The sequence below is a fragment of the Pristiophorus japonicus genome, unplaced genomic scaffold (genome assembly GCF_044704955.1).
Source record: "Pristiophorus japonicus isolate sPriJap1 unplaced genomic scaffold, sPriJap1.hap1 HAP1_SCAFFOLD_236, whole genome shotgun sequence".
NCBI classification, from domain to species: Eukaryota; Metazoa; Chordata; class Chondrichthyes; family Pristiophoridae; genus Pristiophorus; species Pristiophorus japonicus.
In genome coordinates, this window is record NW_027252079.1 from 514,660 (window position 1) to 536,782 (window position 22,123).

Here is a 22,123-nt window from a genome sequence, read left to right on the forward strand (position 1 = left end):
TCGTTCTGTGTTGTAAACTGCTATGATTCCATGTCACTAATCCTCTCCTGTCTGATATAAACCAACCCCACAGTCACTGACACCAATCCCCTCCTGTCTGATATAATGTTGTGAAGGACAATGGAAGGCCAGAAGATTGGGAATTTTTTAGAAACCAGCAAAGGACGACAAAAAAATGATAAAGACAGAAAAGATAGCATGAGAACAAACTAGCAAGAAATATAAAAACAGACAGTAAGAGCATCTGCAGGTATATAAAAAGGAAATGAGTAGCTAAAGTAAACGTTGGTCCCTTAGAGGATGAGACTGAAGAATTAATATTGGGAAACACGGAAATGGCAGAGATTTTGAACAAATATTTTGTCTTGTTCTTCACGGTAGAGGACACTAAAAAATCCCAACAGTTGATAATCAAGGAGCTATTGTGGTGGTGAGGGGGGACTTAAAACAGTCACTATCACTAGAGATAACGTACTCAGCAAACAAATGAGACTAAAGGTGGACAAATCCCCCGGACCTGATGGCATGCATCCTAAGGTCTTCAAAGAAGTGGCTGCAAAGATAGTGGATGTACTGGTTGTAAGCTGCCAAAATTCCATGAATTCTGGAGAGGTCCCAGCAGACTGGAAAACTGCAAATGTAACACCCCTATTCAAGTAAGGAGGGAGGCAGAGAGCAGGAAACCACAGACCAGTTAGCCTACCATCGGTTATTGGGAAAATACTGGAATGCATCATTAAGGAATTAGTAGCAGGACATTTCAAAAATCATGTTGCAGTCCAGCAGAGTCAGCATGGTTTTATGAAAGGGAAATCATGGTTGATAAATTTGCTGGAGTTGCTTGGCGATGTAATGAGCAGAGTGCATAAAGGAATACCAGTTGAAGTTGTATATTTGCATTTCCAGAAAGCATTCGATAAGGTGCCACACAAAAGGTTACTGCACAAGCTAAGAGCTGACGGGATTGGGGTAATATATCAGAATGGATAGAGGATTGGCTAAGTTACAGAAAACAGAGAGTCGGTATAAATGGGTCATTTTCTGGTTGGCAAACTGTAACTAGTGGGGTGCTGCAGGGATCAGTGCTGGGACCTCAACTATTTACAATTTATATTAATGACTTGGATGAAGGGACCAAGTGTAACACAGTCAAATTTGCTGATGATACAAAGATAGGTGGGAAACCAAGTTGTGAGGAAGATGCAAATAATCTCGAAAGGGATATGAATAGGATAATGAGGTACCAACGATATAGGTAAAAAATGAGATGAGGTCCAACAAGCTGAATTTAGGGAGCTAGGAGTTAAATAAAAAGTAGGACCTCAAAGGTAGTAATCTCAGGATTGTTACCAGTGCCACATGATAGTCAGAGTAGAAATAGCAGGTTAGTTAAGATGAATAGGTTTCTTGAGGAATGGTGCCAGAGGGAGGGATTCAAATTCCTGGGACATTGGAACCGGTTCTGGGGGGGTGGGACCAATACAACCGGTCTGCACCTGGGCAGGACCGGAACTGTCCTAGGGGGAGTGTTTGCTCGTGCTGTTGGGGAGGGTTTAAACTAATACAGCAGGGGGATGGGAATCTATGTAGGGAGACAAAAGGAAGTAAAATGGGGGCAGAAGCAAAAGGTGGAAAGGAGATAAGGAAAATTGGAGGGCAGAGAAATCAAAGGCAAAAATCAAAACGGGCCACATTACAACATAATTCGAAAAGAATAAAGAGTATTAAAAAAAACAAGCCTGAAGACTGTGTCTCAATGTGAGGAGCATTCATAATAAGGCGCAGATAGCTGTTAACGGATATGATGCAATTGGGATTACGGAGACATGGCTCCAGGGTGACCAAAGCTGGTAACTCAGCATCCAGGGGTATTCAATATTCAGGAAGGATAGATAGAAAGGAAAAGGAGGTGGGGTAGTGTTGCTGGTTAAAAAGGAGATTAACGCAATAGTAAGAAGGACATTAGCTTGGATGATGTGGAATCTGTATGGGTAGAGCTGCAGAACAGCAAAGGGCAGAAAATGCTAGTGGGACTTGTGTACAGACCACCAAACAGTAGTAGGGAGGTTGGGTATGGCATCAAACAGGAAATTAGGGATGCGTGCAATAAAGGTACAGCAGTTATCATGGGTGACTTTAATCTACATATAGATTGGGCTAACCAAACTGGTAGCAATACAGTGGAGGAGGATTGCCTGGAGTGTATAAGGGATGGTTTTCTCGACCAATATGCCAAGGAACCAACTCGAGAGCTGGCCATCCTCGACTGGGTGTTGTGTAATGAGAGAGGATTAATTAGCAATCTTGTTGTGCGAGGCCCCTTGGGGAAGAGTGACATTAATATGGCAGAATTCTTCATTAAGATGGAGAGTGACACAGTTAATTCAAAGACTAGGGTCCTGAACTTAAAGAAAGGTACCTTCGATGGTATGAGACATGAATTGTCCAGGATAGACTGGCGAATGATATTTAAAGGGTTGATGGTGGATAGGCAATGGCAGACATTTAAAGATCACATGGATGAACTTAAACAATTGTACATCCTTGTCTGGCGTAAAAATAAAATGGGAAAGGTGGCTCAACCGTGGCGAACAGCAGAAATTAGGGATAGTGTTAAATCCAAAGAAGAGCCATATAAATTAGCCAGAAAAAGCAGCACACCTGAGGACTGGGATAAATTTAGAATTTAGCAGAGGACAAAGGTTTTAATTAGGAGGGGGAAATCATCATCATAGGCAGTCCCTCAAAACTAGGATGACTTGCTTCCACGCCAAAATAGGATGAGTTCACAGGTGTTTCAATAAAGGACCTAATATTCCAGGTCCTGAACTACATCCTGAAGGGAGGAAGATGTCTGTGCATGGATTTTTTTTAAGGTGGTGGCCGTTGCACAGAAGCCACCACACGGGCTTGACAGAGCTAGGTCTTGGTCCAGTGGCGAGGATTAACCAGGTCGACTGGAGACCAGCTCTGCTGCATGGATCTAGTGCACACACATATCACAGTGTGGGCTGGCCCGTACTGACTCTGGGCCCCTGGTCCCGAACTCACACCTCTTCTGGGCCCCAATCATGTCCCTCCACAGTCTCTCGCCGTTCCTTTGCCCCGACCTCACTGCTCCTGCTGCACCGACCCATGGTCCAATCATCAACCTGGACCTTGATGACGTCACTCTTTGCTGCCTTCACAGCTTGCGCTGCTCCCTGAAGCTGCATGCCTCCACACTGCTCCCTGGGCTGCACACTGCTCCTTTTATGGCCCCGACCTGCTATAACATACCCCGATCTTCCAATATAACACGGACAGGGTATCTGGACATTTATCACATTGCTGTTTATGGGAGCTTGCTGTGTTCAAATTGGCTGCTGCGTTTCCCACATTACAACAGTGACTACACTCCAAAAGTACTTCATTGGCTGTAAAGCGTTTGAGACATTTGGTGGACATGAAAGGCACTCCATCAATGCAAGTTTTTCTTTCTTAATACAAAAGCAAAATACTGCAGATGCTGAAATCTGAAATAATAACAAACTGCTGGAAATCTCAGCAGGTCAGGCAACATCTGAGAGAAAGAATAGAGTATGAGAGGAAGCTTGCAGGAAACATAAAAACTGACTGCAAAAGCTTCTATAGATATGCGAAGAGAAAAAGATTAGTGAAACCAAACGTAGGTCCCTTGCAGTCAGATTCAGGTGAATTTATAATGGGGAACAAAGAAATGGTGGGCCAGTTAAACAACTACTTTGGTTCTGTCTTCACGAAGGAAGACGCAAATAATCTTCCGGAAATATTAGGGGACCGAGGGTCAAATGTGAAGGAGGAACTGAAGGAAATCCTTATTAGGTGGGAAATGGTGTTCGGGAAAATGATGGGATTGAAGGCTGATAAATTCCCGGGGCCTGATCGACTGCATCCCAGAGTACTTAAGGAAGTAGCCCGAGAAATAGTGGATGCATTGGTGATCATTTTCCAACAGTCTATCGATTCTGGATCAGTTCCTGTGGACTGGAGGTAGCCAATGTAACACCACTTTTTAAGAAAGGAGGGAGAGAGAAAACGAGTAATTATAGACCGGTTAGCCTGACATCAGTAGTGGGGAAAATGTTGGATTCAATTATTAAAGATGAAATAGCAGCACATTTGGAAAGCAGTGATGGGATCGGCCCAAATCAGCATGGATTTATGAAAGGGAAATCCTGCTTGATCGATCTTCGAGAACTTTTTGAGGATGTAACTGGTAGAATGGACAAGGGAGAACCAGTGGATGTGGTGTATTTGGACTTTCAAAAGGCTTTTGAGAAGGTGCCACACAAGAGATTGGTGTGCAAAATTAAAGCACATGGAATTGGGGGTAATGTACTGATGTGGATAGAGAACTGGTTGGCAGACAGGAAGCAGAGAGTCGGGATAAACGGGTCCTTTTCAGAATGGCAGGCAGTGACTAGTGGGGTATCGCAGAGCTCAGTGCTGGGACCCCAGCTATTTACAATATACATTAATGATTTGAATGAGGAAATTGAGTGTAATATCTCCAAGTTTGCAGATGACACTAAACTGGGTGGCAGTGTGAGCTGTGAGGAGGATGCTAAAAGGCTGCGGGGTGACTTGAACAGGTTAGGTGAGTGGGCAAACGCCTGGCAGATGCAGTATAATGTGCATAAATGTGAGGTTATCCACTTTGGTGGCAAAAACACGAAGGCAGAATATTATCTGAATGGCGGCAGATTAGGAAAAGAGGAGGTGCAGCGAGACCTTGGTGTCATGGTACATCAGTCATTGAAAGTTGGCATTCAGGATCAGCAGGCGGTGAACAAGGCAAATGGTATGTTGGCCTTCATAGCAAGGGGATTTGAGTATAGGAGCAGGAAGGTCTTACTGCAGTTGTACAGGGCCTTCGTGAGGCCACACCTGGAATATTGTGTTCAGTTCTGATCTCCTAATCTAAGGAAAGACGTTCTTGCTATTGAGGGAGTGCAGCGGAGGTTCTCCAGACTGATTCCTGACATCACAAGACTGACATATGAGGAGAGACTGGATCAACTGGGCCTGTATTCACTGGAGTTTAGAAGGATGAGAGGGGATCTCACAGAAACATATAAAATTCTGACAGGACTGGACAGGTTAGATGCAGAAAGAATGTTCCCGATATTGGGGAAGTCCAGAGCCAGGGTACATAGTCTAAGGATAAACGCTGAGCCATTTAGGACTGAGATGAGGATAAAGTTCACTCAGAGAGTTGTTAACCTGTGGAATTCCCTATTGCAGAGAGTTGTTGATGCCAGTTCATTGGATATATTCAAGGGGGAGTCAGATAAGGCCCTTACGGCTAAAGGGATCAAGGGGTCGGGAGAGAAAGCGGGAAAGGGGTACTGAGGTGAATGATCAGCCATGATCTTATTGAATGGTGGTGCAGGCTCGAAGGGCCGAATCCTGCACCTATTTTCTATGTTTCTATGCACAGATGGATCTGGGGGTTCTTGTACATGAAACACAAAAAGTTAGCATGCAAGTACAGCAGGTAATCAGGAAGGCAAATGGAATGCTGGCCTTTATTGCAAGGCGGGTGGAGTATAAAAGTAGGGAAGTCCTGCTGCAACTGTACAGGGCGTTGGTAAGACCACACCTGGAGTACTGCGCACAGTTTTGGTCTGGAGTGGTCTTTATTCTCGTGCTGAGGGGATTGCTGCACCAGACGGGAGGGGCAACATTTGGGGACACGGATTCCCCACCAATTCCCATTCCGCTTCTTTCTGGTGGATAATGGAGGGGCCACTGTGTGTAATGTGCAAGTCAGTAAGAATTGTCAGCAAGCTCTTTCTAATTGGACATTTTATTCAGTAGAAACTTTCACACACTATTGTAGATTTTGTACCAAAAATCAATTTAGGATTAAAGTAAAAGTTCATAATTTTATTGCAAACTAACTTTCTGTTGTGAGTCGCTGAATTAAGGGGAAAGATTACACACAGCGTTTCTTAAATGGACACTGCAGCCCTGAGGACACCATCAGCAATATATGCAGAATATTAAAGTCCAGCCAAGTTATAGGGTTATTATCAGCAGAAACAAACCCCAACTGTCAGAATGAACATGGTTCAATTGGGATGTGATTAACAGCAGCAATAACAGCAGATTCCAACCCCTGCAGTCACTTGTGAACTCGCTGGTGTGTCAGCAGGTGGGATGACCGAGTGAATCGCTTCCCACACTCAGAGCAGGTGAACGGCCTCTCCCCAGTGTGAACTCGCTGGTGTGTCAGCAGGGTGGATGACGTAGTGAATCCCTTCCCACACTCTGAGCAGGTGAACGGTCTCTCCCCAGTGTGAACTCGCCGGTGTATCAGCAGGTCGGATGAACATGTGAATCCCTTCCCACATTCAGAGCAGGTGAATGGCCTCTCCCCAGTGTGAACTCGCTGGTGTGTCAGCAGGTGGGATATCTGAGTGAATCGCTTCCCACACTCAGAGCAGGTGAAAGGTTTCTCCCCAGTGTGAACTCGCTGGTGCGCCAGCAGGTTGGATGATCGGGTGAATCCCTTCCCACACTCAGAGCAGGTGAATGGCCTCTCCCCAGTGTGAACGCGCCGGTGTATCAGCAGGTCGGATGACCGAGTAAATCCCTTCCCACACTCAGAACAGGTGAACGGTCTCTCCCCGGTGTGAACTCGCCAGTGAGCTACAAGTTGGGATGACCCAGTGAATCCCTTCCCACATTCGGAGCAGGTGAACGGCCTCTCCCCAGTGTGACTGCGTCGATGAATTTCTAGCTCAGACGGTGATCTGAATACCTTCCCACAGTCACCACATTTCCACGGTTTCTCCATGATGCGGGTATCCTTGTGACTCTCCATGGTTGGACGATGGGTTGAAGCCTCGCCCACGCACACAACACGTTTACAGTTTCTTCGCGCTGTGAATGGTGCGATGTTTATTCAGGCTGTTTAATTGGTTAAAGCTTTTTCCACAGGCAGTGCACTGGAACACTCGGGTGTGTGTGTGTCTCGGTGCTTTTCCAGTCACACTGATGTTTGAAATCTTTCCCACAGGCAGAACAGACAAACATTTCTCCTTCCACTTTCAAAGGCCGATGATATTCAGGTCCTGATGAATCGATTGAGTCCGTCAGATCTTGACGTGATGTTTGGTTTGTGCTTCCTGTCTGAAAATCTCCCCTTCCAATATTCTGTAAAAGGAGATAATAAAACTCATCACTGTCAGTACAAGACAGAAATTCAGGATAGACACATCTAGTTTCCATGGAACATTCTTTCCTCTCTTGTTCTTCCAAAGCTGTAAATCCCTATCCCACACATTGTCCCCCCTGCTGTGCTGAAATCCAAACCCATCGCACATTTCTAGACTGTTTCTCCTCCACTCCCAGTTTTCACCACCAATTCTGGCTGGGTTCAGTTCCACACTCACTGGTTCTCCTCCCTCTCCACCCCTGAAGGTGCTGACTATGGCTGGGTTCAGTTCCACATTCACTGGTTTCCCTCCCTCTCTTCCCCTAAAAGTGCTGACTCTGGCTTTGAGGAACAGGGTGGATGAAGGGGAACCAGTGGATGTGGTGTATTTGGACTTCCAGAAGGTATTTGACAAGGTGCCACATAAAAGGTTATCGCACAAGATAAAAGTTCACGGGGTTGGGGGTAATATTTTCGGATGGATAGAGGATTGGTTAATTAACAGAAAACAGAGAGTCGGGATAAATTCTCGGTTTGGCAATCAGTAACTATTGGGGTGCTGCAGGAATCAGTGTTGGGCACCCAACTATTTACAATCTAGATTAATGAATTGGATGGAGGGACCGAGTGTAATGTAGCCAAGATGGGAGGAAATGCAATGTGTGAGGACACAAAAAACCTTCAAAATGACATAGACAGGCTAAGTGAGTGGGCAAAAATTTGGCAGTTGGAGTATAATGTTGGAAAGTGTGAGGTTATGCAGTTTGCCAGAAAAAAATTCGAAGAGCATGTTATTATTTAAATGGAGAAAAATTTGCAGTACAGCGGGACCTGGGGAGTCCTGCTGCATGAAACACAAAAGGTAAGTATGCAGGTACAGCAAGTGAACAGGAAGGCCAATGGAATCTTGGCCTTTATTGCAAAGGAGATGGAGTATAAAAGCAGGGATGTCTTGCTACAGTTATACGGGTTATTGGTGAGGCCACACCTAGAATACTGCGTACAGTTTTGGTTTCCATATCTAAGAAAGGAGATACTTGCTTTGGAGGCAGTTCAGAGAAGGTTCACAAGGTTGATTCCGGAGATGAGGGGGTTGACTTATGAGGAAAGGTTGAGAAGGTTGGGCCTCTACTCATTGGAATTCAGACAAATGAGAGGTGATTTTATCGAAACGTATAAGATTATGAGGGAGATTGACAAGGTGGATGCAGAGAGGGTGTTTCCACTGATAGGGGAGACTAGAAGTAGAGGGCATAATCTTAGAATAAGGGGCCGCCCATTTAAAACAGATGAGGAGGAATGTCTTCCCTCAAAGGGTTGTAAATCTGTGCAATTCGCTGCCTCAGAGAGCTGTGGAAGCTGGCTCATTGAATAAATTTAAGACAGAGATAGACAAGTTCTTAATCGATAAGGGAATAAGGGGTTATGGGGAACAGACAGAGAAGCGGACCTGAGTCCATGATCGGCTCAACCATGATGATATTAAATGGTGGAGCAAACTCGAGGGGCCATATGGCCTACTTCTTCTTATGCTGACTCTGGCTGGGTTCAGTTCCACACTCACTGGTTCCCCTCTCTCTCTCTCCTCCCCTGATGCTGCTGACTCTGGCTGGGTTCAGTTCTGCACTCACTGGTTCCTCTCCCTCTCCTCTCCTGAATGAGCTGGATCTGGACGAGTTCAGTTCTACACTCACTTATTCCCCTCCCTCTCCCTCCCCTGATGGTGCTGACTCTGACTAGGTTCAGTTCTACAATAACTGGTTTCCTCTCTCTCTCTCCTCCTCTGAAGTGCTGGCTATCTTAGATCTGGTCCTGTGTAATGAGATAGGATTAATAAACAATCTCCGAATAAAGGAGCCCCTTGGAATGAGTGATCATAGCGTGGTTGAATTTCAAATTCAGATGGAGAGTGAGAAATTTGGATCTCAAACCAGCGTTCTAAGCTTAAATGACGGAGACTACATAGGTATGAGGGCAGATTGGGCAAAAGTGGACTGGGAAAATAGATTGAAGTGTAGGACGGTTAAAGTGTAGGGCCAAATTACAGCAAAATTCTAAAGGGGCAAAGTGTGTTAAAAACACAAGCCTGAAGGCTCTGTGCCTCAATGCGAGGAGTATTCGGAATAAGGTGGACGAATTAACTGCACGGATAGCTGTTAACCAATATGATGTAATTGGCATCACGGAGACATGGCTCCAGGGTGACCAAGGCTGGGAACTCAACATTCAGGGGTATTCAACATTCAGGATGGATAGACAGAATGGAAAAGAAGGTGGGGTGGCGTTGCTGGTTAAAGAGGAAATTAACGCAACAGTAAGGAAGGACATTAGCTTGGATGATGTGGAATCAGTATGGATGATGCTACGGAATACCAAAGGGCAGAAAACGCTAGTGGGAATTATGTACACACCACCAAACAGTAGTAGTGAGGTTGGGGGCAGCATCAAATAAGAAATTAGGGATGCGTGCAATAAAGGTACAGCAGTTATCATGGGCGATTTTAATCTACATATTGATTGGGCTAACCAAACTGGTAGCAATGTGGTGGAGGAGGATTTCCTGGTGTGTATTAGAGATCGTTTTCGAGACCAATATGTCGAGGAACCAACTAGAGGGCTGGCCATCCTAGACTGGGTGATGTGTAATGAGAGAGGACTAATTAGCAATCTTGTTGTGCGAGGCCCCTTGGGAAAGAGTAGAATTCTTTATTAAGATGGAGAGTGACACATAATTAAGGTGAAGATAGGCACATTTTTGAGCGATAAGGGAGTAAAGGGTTATGGGGAGCGGACAGGGAATTCGAACCTAATCCATGATCGGATCAGCCATGATCTTATTGAATGGGGAGCAGGCTCAAGGGGCCAAATGGCCTACACCTGCTCCTATTTCTTATGTTCTAGAGAATTTCCCCTCCACTCCCAGTTTTCACCACCGGTTCTGGCTGGGTTCAGTTCTACACTCACTGGTTCCCCTCCCCTGAAGGTGCTGACTCTGTCTGGGTTCAGTTCTGCACTCACTGGTTCCCCTCCCCTGAAGGTGCTGACTCTGGCTGGGTTGAGTTCTACACTCACTGGTTCCCCTCCGCTGAAGGTACTGACTCTGGCTGGGTTCATTTCCAGACACTGACATAATTCACTTTGTTCCTGCACTAACATGGCCGCGCATGCGCTTTGCTACTCACTGATTACAGATGGCAGACCGTTGAACCAGCCTTCCTACACCAAAATGTCCGCCGTTAGCCTGGTCCTGTGACCGGGAGAAAGCCCCGAAGCTGCAACCGCCGATATTCCGGTTATTATTCCGGGCTTGCGGCGGGCACCGGTTGTTTATGAAGCCTCCCCGGCTCCCCGTTGGTTCATTACTCCGCTCTGTACCGATGAAAAGGACACTTCTGAAGAGCCTACGCAAAACTTGTGCTCTCCGCCATTACCCGCACTGCACATTCACCAAAGCACCTCTTCTCCAGGATCCGCGCCAGCGCACTCAGCTCCTGTAGTCTGGGTGCGGCACATTCTTCCCCGCGGGGCATGCTGGGTACATAAGACCATGAGAAATATAAACAGGAGTGGGCCACCCGGACCCCCGGGCCTGCTCCCCATTCAATAAGATCATGGCTGATCTGATCATAGAGTCAGCTCTACTTCCCTGCCCGCTCCCCAGAGCTCTTTACTCCCTTATCGCTCAAAAATCTGTCCATCTCCGCCTTAAATATATTCAATGAACCAGCCCTCACGGCTCTCTGGGGCAGAGAATTCCACAGATTTAGAACCCTCTGAGAAAAGAAATTCCTCCTCATCTCAGTTTTAAATGGGCTGAGGAGAAAGGCTGCATTTGTGAATAGAACAGGATTTACTGTGATTGCATTGGACACTGAAACATGTTCATTCTGGCAGCTCTTGTTAGTTTCTGATGATCTTAATAGCCCCTATACGTGAGCTGGAAATTGATACCCTGTATAAATGTTGAATAAATTATCTGTGTTTCAAACACAGTGTTTCGAATACTTGATTGTTCCGTGATCACAGGAGACCAATTGATGTTCCATTTTAGTGCTTTTTCTTAATCTAACTTATATCACTTCTCACCAATTTGTCTTCTTTCATATCAAACCCCAAACTTGTTCTGTTTGAGGTCCTACAAGACGAATTTATGGAGATAGGAGCTAAATTAAAAAGTAGGACCTCAAAGGTAGTAATCTCAGGATTGCTACCAATGCCACGTGCTGGTCAGAGTAGGAAGCGCAGGATAGCTCAGAGGAATACGTGGCTTGAGGAGTGGTGCAGAAAAGAGGGATTCAAATTCCTGGAATATTGCAACTGGTTCTGGGGGAGGTGGGGCCAGTACAATTGATCTGCACCTGGGAAGGACCGGAACCAATGTCCTAGGGGGAGTGTTTGCTAGTTCTGTTGGGGAGGGATTAGAGTAATATGGTAGGGGGATGGGAACCTATGCAGGGAGACAGAGGGAAGTAGAATGGGGGCAGAAGCAAACCCATTGTACATGTCAACAATTCTATTTAAGTGCTGTTCAAAAGGCAGTGTCATTAATTTAGAATTTTTTTACATCAACAACAATACCAGGAATCAGTGAGTGTAGATGAATGGAGTAGGATTCAGGTGTAGAAAGAAGAAAAGTAAAAGTGGAGGGCAGAGAAACCCAACACAAAAAGCAAAAAGGGCCACATTACAGCAAAATTCTAAAGGGGCAAAGTGTGTTAGAAAGACAAGCCTGATGGCTCTGTGCCTCAATGCGAGGAGTATTAGTAATAAGGTGGATGAATTAACTGCACAGATAGCTGTTAACAGATATGATGTAATTGGCATCACGGAGACATGGCTCCAGGGTGACCAAGGCTGGGAACTCAACATTCAGGGGTATTCAACATTCAGGAAGGATAGACAGAATGGAAAAGGAGGTGGGGTGGCGTTGCTGGTTAAAGAGGAAATTAACGCAATAGTAAGGAAGGACATTAGCTTGGATAATGTGGTATCAGTATGGGTGGAGCTACGGAATACCAAAGGGCAGAAAACGCTAGTGGGAGTTATTTACACACCACCAAACAGTAGTAGTGAGGTTGGGGACAGCATCAAATAAGAAATTAGGGATGCGTGCAATAAAGGTACTGCAGTTATCATGGGCGACTTTAATCTGCATATCGATTGGGCTAACCAACCTGGTAGCAATGCGGTGGAAGCGGATTTCCTGGAGTCTTTTACGGATGGTTTTCTAGACCAATATGCCGAGGAACCAACTAGAGGGCTGGCCATCCTAGGCTGGGTGATGTGTAATGAGAAATGATTAATGAGCACTCTTGTTTGCGAGGTCCATTGGGGAAGAGTGACCATAATATGGTAGAATGTTTTGGTAGAAAATGGAGAGTGACACAGTTAATTCAGAGACTAGGGTCCTGAACTGAAGGAAAGGTAACTTCGATGGTATGAGACATGAATTGGCTAGAATAGACTGGTGAATGATACTTAAGGGGTTGATGGTGGCTTGGTAATGGCAAACATTTAAAGATCACATTGATGAACTTCAACAATTGTACATCTCTGTCTGGAGTAAAAATAAAACGGGGAAGGTGGCTCAATCGTGGCTAACAAGGGAAATTAAGTATAATGTTCAATCCAAGGAGGAGGCATATCAACTGGTCAGATAAAGCAGCAAATCTGAGGACTGGGAGAATTTTATAATTCAGCAGAGGAGGACAAAGGGTTTAATTAGGAAGCGGAAAATAGAGTTTGAGAGGAACCTTGCTGGGAACATAAAAACTGGCTGCAAAAGCTTCTATAGATATGTGAAAAGGAAAATATTAGTGAAGACAAACGTAGGTCCCTTGCAGTCAGATTGAGGTGAATTTGTAATGGGGAACAAATTGGTTCTGTCTTCATGAAGAAAGACACCAATAACCTTCCGGAAATACTAGCAGACCGAGGGTCTGGTGAGAAGGAGGAGCTGAAGGAAATCCTTATTAGACGGGAAATTGTGTGAGGGAAATTTATGGGATTGAAGGCCGATAAATCCACAAGGCATGATAGTCTGCATCCCAGAGTATTTAAGGAAGTGGCCCTAGAAATAGTGGATGCAATGGTGATCATTTTCCAACAGTCTATCGACTCTGGATCAGTTCCTATGGGCTGGAGGGTTGCTAAATGTAACACCACTTTTTTTTTTAAATGGCGGGAGAGAGAAAATGGGTAATTATAGATCAGTTAGCCTGACATCAGGAGTGGGAAAAATGTTGGAATTAATTATTAAAGATGACATAACAGCGCATTTGGAAAGCAGTGAAAGGGTCAGTTCAAGTCAGCATGGATTTATGAAAGGGAAATCATGCTTGACAAATCTTCTAGAATTTTTTGGGGATGTAACTAGTAAAGTGGACAAGGGAGAACCAATGGGTTTAGACAGGTTAGATGCAGGAAGAATGTTCCCGATGTCGGGGAAGTCAGGAACCAGGGGACTTTATCTAAGGATAAGGGGTAAGCCATTTAGGACTGAGATGAGGAGAAACTGCTTCACTCAGAGAGTTGTTAACCTGTCGAATTCCCTACCGCAGTGAGTTGTTGATGCCAGTTTATCGGACATATTCAAGAGGGAGTTAGATATGGCCCTTATGGCTGAAGGGATCAAGCGGTATGGAGAGAAAGCAGGAAAGGGGTACTGAGGGAATGATCAGCCATGATCTTATTGAATGCTGGTGCAGTCAGAATCAAGGGAAGTCATAACGGGGAACGAAGAAATGGCAGACCAATTGAACAAGTACTTTGGTTCGGTATTCACTAAGGAGGACAAAAACAACCTTCCGGATGTAAAAGAGGAGGTGCAACGAGACCTGGGTGTCATGGTACATCAGTCATTGAAGGTTGGCATGCAGGTACAGCAGGCAGTTAAGAAAGCAAATTACATGTTGGCCTTCATAGCCAGGGGATTTGAGTACAGGGGCAGGGAGGTGTTACTAGAGTTCTACAGGGCCTTCGTGAGGTCACACCTGGAGTATTGTATACAGTTTTGGTCTCCTAACTTGTGGAAGGACATTCTTGCTATTGAGGGAGTGCAGCGAAGGTTCACCAGACTGATTCCCGGGATGGCAGGACTGACATATCAAGAAAGACTGGAACAAGTGGGCTTGTATTCACTGGAGTTCAGAAGAATGAGAGGGGATTTCATAGAAATGTTTAACATTCTGATCGGTTTAGACAGGTTAGATGCAGGAAGAATGTTCCCAATGTTGGGGAGGTCCAGAACCAGGGGTCACAGTCTCAGGATAAGGGGTAAGCCAATTAGGACCGAGATGAGGAGAAACTTCTTCACCCAGAGAGTGGTGAACCTGTGGAATTATCCACCACAGAAAGTTGTTGAGGTCAATTCACTAAATATATTCAAAAAGGAGTTAGGTGAAGTCCTGACTACTAGGGGGATCAAGGGGTATGACGAGAAAGCAGGAATGGGGTACTGAAGTTGCATGTTCAGCCATGAACTCATTGAATGGCGGTGCAGGCTAGAAGGGCCGAATGGCCTACTCCTGCACCTATTTTCTATGTTTCTATGGGTCAGACGGTCTCATGAGAACGAGGAACTGAAGGAAATCCTTATTAGTCGGGAAATTGTGTTGGGCAAATTGATGGGATTGAAGGCCGATAAATCCCCAGGGCTTGATGGACTGCATCCCAGAATGCTTAAGGAGGTGACCTTGGAAATAGCGGATGCATTGACAGTCATTTTCCAACATTCCATATACTCTGGATCGGTTCCTATGGAGTGGAGGGTAGCTAATGTAACACCACTTTTTAAAAAAGGAGGTAGAGAAAAACCAGGTAATTATAGACCGGTCAGCCTGACATCGGTAGTGGGTAAAATGATGGAATCAATTATTTAGGATGTCATAGCTGCGCATTTGGAAAGAGGTGACATGATAGGTCCAAGTCACCATGGATTTGTGAAAGGGAAATCCTGCTTGACAAATCTTCTGGAATTTTCTGATGATGTTTCTAGTAGACTGGACAAGGGAGAACCAGTTGATGTGGTGTATTTGGACTTTCAGAAGGCTTTCGACAAGGTCCCACACAAGAGATTAATGTGCAAAGTTAAAGCGCATGGGATTGTGGGTAGTGTGCTGACGTGGATTGAGAACTGGTTGGCAGACAGGAAGCAAAGAGTAGGAGTAAATGGGTACTTTTCAGAATGGCAGGCAGTGACTAGTGGGGTACCGCAAGGTTCTGTGCTGGAGATCCAGCTGTTTACATTGCACATTAATGATTTAGACGAGGGGATTAAATGTAGTATCTCCAAATTTGCGGATGACACTAAGTTGGGTGGCAGTGTGAGCTGCGAGGAGGATGCTATGAGGCTGCAGAGTGACTTGGATAGGTTAGGTGAGTGGGCAAATGCATGGCAGATGAAGTATAATGTGGATAAATGTGAGGTTATCCATTTTGGTGGTAAAAACAGAGAGACAGACCATTATCTGAATGGTGACAGATTAGGAAAAGGGGAGGTGCAACGAGACCTGGGTGTCATGCTACATCAGTCATTGAAGGTTGGCATGCAGTTACAGCAGGCGGTTAAGAAAGCAAATTGCATGTTGGCCTTCATAGCGAGGGGATTTGAGTACAGGGGCAAGGAAGTGTTACTACAGTTGTACTTGGTGAGGCCACATCTGGAGTATTGTGTACAGTTTTGGTCTCCTAACTTGAGGAAGGACATTCTTGCTATTGAGCGAGTGCAGCGAAGGTTCACCAGACTGATTCCTGGGATGGCAGGACTGACATATCAAGAAAGACTGGATCAACTGGGCTTATATTCACTGGAGTTCAGAAGAATGAGAGGGGATCTCATAGAAACGTTTAAAATTCTGACGGGTTTAGACAGGTCAGATGCAGGAAGAATCTTCCCAATGTTGGGGAAGTCCAGAACCAGGGGTCACAGTCTAAGGATAAGGGGTAAGCTATTTAGCACCGAGGTGAGGAAAAACTTCTTCACCCAGAGAGTGGTGAACCTGTGGAATTCTCTACCACAGAAAGTAGTTGAGGCCAATTCACTAAATATATTCAAAAAGGAGTTAGATGTAGTCCTTACTACTAGGGGGATCAAGGGGTATGGCGAGAAAGCAGGAATGGGGTACTGAAGTTGCATGTTCAGCCATGAACTCATTGAATGGCGGTGCAGGCTCGAAGGGCCGAATGGCCTACTCCTGCACCTATTTTCTATGATTTCTATGTATGATTTGAAATCCGTTACTTTCTGTATCAGTTAACCCGGTTTTGGAACAGATTAAATTTAACAAACTCATCCACACATTTTACACGTGATAGCCTGTGAAATATCGTGATATTTGTAATTGTTATTGCCACAAACTCCGTTCCCTAGTCACTGATTCCATTCCTCTCCCCAACTTCTGTCTGACACTGAACCAGTCTGTTCGCAACCTTGGTGTCATACTTAACCCTGAAATACGTTTTTGACCACATATCCACAGCATAACTAAGATTGTCTAGTTCCACCTCTGTAACATTGCCCATCTCTGCTCTTGCCTCAGCTCATCCACTGCTGAAGCCCTCATCCATGCCTTTGTTACTTCTGGTCTTGACAATTCCAACGCACTCCTCCCACATTCTACCCTACATAAACCAGAGTTGATCCAAAACTCAGCTGCCCGTGTCCGAACTCACACCAAGTCCTGCTCACCTATCACCCCTCTGCTCGCTGACCTATACTGGCTTTTGTTAAGCAACGCTTTGAGTTCAAAATTCTAATACTTATTTTCAAATCCCTCCATGGCCTCGCCCCTCCCTAGCTCTGTAATCTCCTCCAGCCCCACATCTGCTCCCCTCACCCCCCGGCCAAAAAGATATCTGCCTTCCTGAGCATCCCTGATTATCATTGTTCAACCACTGGTGGCTTTGTTGGCTGTGCCTTCTGTTGTCCAGGCCCCAAGTTCTGGAATGCCCAGCTTAAACCTTCCTTTCTAACCCGTGCTGTACCTGCCCTGGCAGTTTTTGATGGGATAGTGTATCTAGGGGATATAGTCTCAGAAAAAGTGGCCGCCCATTTAAAACTGAGATGTGGAGGAATTTCTCCTCTCAGAGGGTTGTAAATCGGTGAATTCTCTGTCCCAGAGAGCTGTGGAGGCTGGGTCATTGAATATATTTAAGGCGGAGATAGACAGATTTTTGAGCGACAAGTGAGTAAAGGGTTCTGGGGAGTGTGCAGGAAAGTGGAGCTGACTCTATGATCAGAGCAGCCATGATCTTATTGAATGGGGAGCAGACTTGGGGTCCGGGTGGCCCACTCCCGCTCCTATTTCTCATGGTCTTCACCCACCGAGCATGTTTTTTTCCCTTGTCTCTAGTGCCCACTGATCATTATCCCACCATTCACACCCTATCCTGACTAATGTTGTTCTAACTCCTGTCAGTACTATCTGAATTCGGCCCATCCTCCCTTTTGTCTCTCTAATCTCTCCTGCCTTCCCCCCTATCACAGGCCTTCCCTGTTGTCCTTTCTCCCCCTTTCAGTGCTCCTTCAGGATCTGTTCTTTCCCAGCACTCTCCAGTTGTGACGGAAGGCCGCGGCCCCGCCCCCTCTGACGCTGCCCACAGATGCTGCCTGGGCCGCGGACACTTCCAGCATCTTCTGTTTGTGTCGCCAGAGACACTTTCCCTTCAGCACCGCGCGCCTTGGCTTGTTCGCGGATTGATTGATTAGTGCCTCGGCCCCGCCCCCGCCGCGGAGCAGCGCGCGCTGGGTGGGCTGGTGTCCCGCGCCGCCTCGCCATTGGCTGCGGGCTGACGGGCGGTTGGCGGGCTCCGCTCGCGGCCTTTGAACTCGGGTGCCCGGGTGAGGCGGGGCGGAGTTGTGCGCAGGCGCGGGCCAGCCTATTGGCCGCGGACGGATGGACGACGTTTCACCGCCGTCGCGGAGGATGGAGCAGCGGCCCGAGCAGCGCGCCCGGTCTCCCTGCGGACTCACATACTCACGGACACGCGCGGGTAGCGAGATTTGGCCGCCGAGTCTGCGGGTGGCGGCTGCGGGGCACCTTCCGGCGGGGACGGGCCTTGGATACTGTCGGGGATTGCGGGGAGTTCGGCCGCCATCTTTGGGCAGCACGGGACCGGCCTCTACAGGGAGCGACAGGGGCGGGGCTTCCTGACGTCACAATGCTTTCCATTGTCCCTCTGCAGGGCAGGGAGCATGCGCGGCGGCCATCTTACTGCAGGGAGGCCATCAGGTGCAGGATGGGGACCAGTGACATGAATACATGAGAACATCAGAAATAGGAGATGAGTCGGCATTTGGTCCCTCGAGCTTGCCGCCATTCAATAAAATGATAGCTGCAGCATCTGGGGTGGTTCTCCTTGGAGCAGTGAAGGTGCAGGGCAGGTTTAATAGAGGTGCTCACAATCAGGAAGCTTTAGATTGAGTCAGGGAACAGAGTGGTTCTCCTCACACAATCAGAGAATGGTTACAGCACGGAAGGCCATTCGACCCGTCGAGACCCTGCTGGCTCCCAGCTCGTCCCACTGCCCCGCCCTTCCCCCACACCGGCCCTGCAAATGTTTTTTTTCAGAAACTTAACCAACTCTCTTTTGAAAGCTGTTGTTGATTCTTCCTCCACTACCCTTTCAGGCAGTGCATTCCAGATCCTAACCATGTGGTGTATTTAGATTTCCAAAAAACATTCAATAAGATGCCACACAAAAGGTTACTGCAGAAGATAAAAGTATGCAGAGTCAGAGGAAATATATTAGCATGGATAGAGAATTGGCTGGCTAACAGAAAGCAGAGAGTCGGGATAAATGGGTCCTTTTCGGGTTGGAAATCGGTGGTTAGTGGTGTGGCACAGGGATCAGTGCTGGGACCATAATTGTTTACAATATACATAGATGACCTGGAAGAGGGGACAGAGTGTAGTGTAACAAAATTTGCAGATGACACAAAGATTAGTGGGAAAGCGAGTTGTGTAGAGGACACAGAGAGGCTGCAAAGAGATTTGGATAGGTTAAGCGAATGGGCTAAGGTTTGGCAGATGGAATACAATGTCGGAAAATGTGAGGTCATCCACCTTGGGGAAAAAAAACAGTAAAAGGGAATATTATTTGAATGGGGAGAAATTACAACATGCTGCGGTGCAGAGGGACCTGGGGGTCCTTGCGCATGAAACTCTTTTTGGAGTTTATCTGAAAAACATAAAACATTAATCCGTGGCACCCGACCTGGATGACACACCAGACATTTACAAGGCCCTTTTTTTCCTTTTTTTGTGTTTTTTTTTTGTGTTTTTCTTTTTTTTGTTTTTTTTTTTGGGCACTAAAATCACATTTTTTTCCAGTGCCCCCTATAAAAGGGGAGGGGGACACTAAAAGCACCGGCAATTAAAACAAATTAAACTTTAAAACGTAAAATCAAATTAAAATTTGGTTGCCGGACGTGATGATGCACTCCAGTCCCTCCGGATGTTTCGTCTTCCTCCGCGCCTTCCTTCCGATCAGACGCTCTCCCTCCCCCCCGCCGGAGGTCGTGAAAACAAAGGCCTCCGACGATGCCCGTGCACCTACGGCTCCCGGCACACGGACGCTACTAGGGGGAGGGGTGGCGGCGGCGCCAGCCTTGGCCGCCTTCGGTGGTTTGGCGGCCTTGGAGGCGGGGCAGTTCTTGCGAACGTGCCCCACCTCCCTGCAGACATGGCACCGCACGCCGTCCGACGTCCAGAAGATGCGGTAGGCAGTCCCCTCGTGCACCACATTAAAATTGCCTTCCGTCGTCTCCTCCCACGCCAGCTGGACAAAGAGCTGGCGGCGGAAGGAGAACACATGGCGCAGGCTGTTCTCCCTGAGGCCGAGCGGTATGGGGTTGATCCCCGACCTTACCTCCCCCAGTTGGTGTAGGTGAGGGAGGAGGAGCTCAGCGGGAACAAAGGGTGGGACGTTTGAAATGATGACCCTCTGCGCGGTGGCCTCGAGAGGGTCGACCGGCAGGAATGTCCCGCCCACCGTGAGCCCCTTTTCAAGGGCCAGGGACACCGCCCGCTCCGACCCCAGGAAGAACACAGCCTTCCCAGACATCTTGGAGGCTGCGACAATGGCCGAGGGGCTGACTACCCCAGCCATCGCCCGCACGCACTCATCGATGCTCATTGTGGGGTGAGTGTAGCTCTTGACCCCGTGTTTCTTGGTGATAAGTCTGAAAGGTGGCAGGGCAGCAGGTGGCGCAGGAGGTGCCGTGGATGTGGACGCCACCTGCGCATATTTCCTTGCTGGCCCTGCCACCGGCGTGGATGGGGTCGCCATCACGGGGTCCCTTTAAGGGCTACACCCACCCCAAAGTCACAGGCCTTAATGGTCTTAATTGGCCTCGTTCAATAAGACTGAGCAGAGGAGCTCTTAACGAGGCACACCTCTGCCCTAGTTGACAATTGGGGAGGGGCCTTGCTCCCTCTGCTCAGTTGTCTTAATTGTTTTTTAAAATTTAGGAGGATAGGGCTCTCAGAGAGAGAGGGGAGAGACCGAGAGAGAGAGATAGAGTGAGGGGGTGTGGGAAAGAGGGAGGCTGCGAGGGCAGGTCTCCCCTCACATCGATGGTTGGGTGCACTCCCCAGATGGCAAACAAAACACAATCTTTGGGGTGGTCTTCGGGTGAGGGGAGATGATGTCTTCACCTGAGGCAGCTTGAGCCACACAGGCACACACAATGTTAATTAGGGTAAATATATAGTTATCAGCCTGGTAGCTCCAGCTATCCCAGGCTAGGCAATGGGGGAGGGGTGCTTCAGTGGTGTGTGGGGCCTAGTTGAAAGCAAGACCCCCACACACACTTCCACACACACACACACCCCCCGCGATGTTCCGGCCCTCGAAAGGTCTTCTTTTCTCCCCCCACCAATACAACAATGTCTTTCGGGGAATGCACCAACACCCACCTGTAGAATGATGCAGAATCTCCCTCCTTCCACACAGGTTGTTGTTTTTTTCCCCCTCTCTCCAACTCTCTGTAGCAGTAATAAAGGTGATAAATGTTTCTGTACTCCACCTCTCCCTCCGGATGTTGAATGGGTAGCAAGCCAGCCCTTCCCTCCTATTCCTGGGCTGGTCTCAGGGCTCACTCCAGGCCTTCCACACAGGAGCAAAGCAGGTAGCTCCTTCCCTCACAGCAGCAGGGCTCCAATGGAATAGGCCACGCCTCCACTGCTCCACCATTGTTCCTTGTGCATGAAACTCTTTTTGGAGTTTATCTGAAAAATATAAAACATTAATCCGTGCCACCCGACCTGGATGAGACACCAGACATTTACAAGGCCCTTTTTTTTCCTTTTTTGTGTTTTTTTTTTTTGGGGTACTAAAATCCAATTTTTTTTCCAGTGCCCCCTATAAAATGGGAGGGGGACACTAAAAGCACCAGCAATTAAAACAAATTAAACTTTAAAACATAAAATCAAATTAAAATTTAGTTGCTGGGCGTGATGATGCACTCCAGTCCCTCCGGTGCCCACCTCTCGCGGAACGCCGTGAGCGTACCGGTGGACACTGCGTGCTTCATCTCCAAGGACACCCTGGACCAGATGTAAGAGCGGAAGAGAGGCAGGCAGTCAGGTTGAACGACCCCTTCGACCGCTCGCTGCCTGGACCGGCTGATGGCACCCTTGGCCGTGCCCAGGAGCAGTCCTACGAGGAGGCCCTCGGACCTACCCGCTCCCCTCCGCACAGGGTGCCCAACGATCAGGAGAGTGGGACTGAAGTGCAGCCAGAATTTCAGGAGCAGCCCCTTTAAATAATAAAACAGGGGCTGCAACCTCGTGCACTCATTAAAAACATGGAACACGGACTCCTCCAGACCGCAGAAATTGCAGGCGGCCTGGGAGTCTGTGAACCGGCTTAAAAATTTGTTGCACGGCACTGCTCCGTGCACCACCCTCCAGGCCAAGTCCCCGATGAATAGTGGGA

General features: G+C 47.3%; 1 pseudogene; it reads right to left on the reverse strand.

The window, feature by feature from the left end:
- Positions 1-22,123, reverse strand: part of LOC139245785 (zinc finger protein 585A-like) — a 423,809-nt pseudogene that overhangs the window by 167,807 nt on the left and 233,879 nt on the right.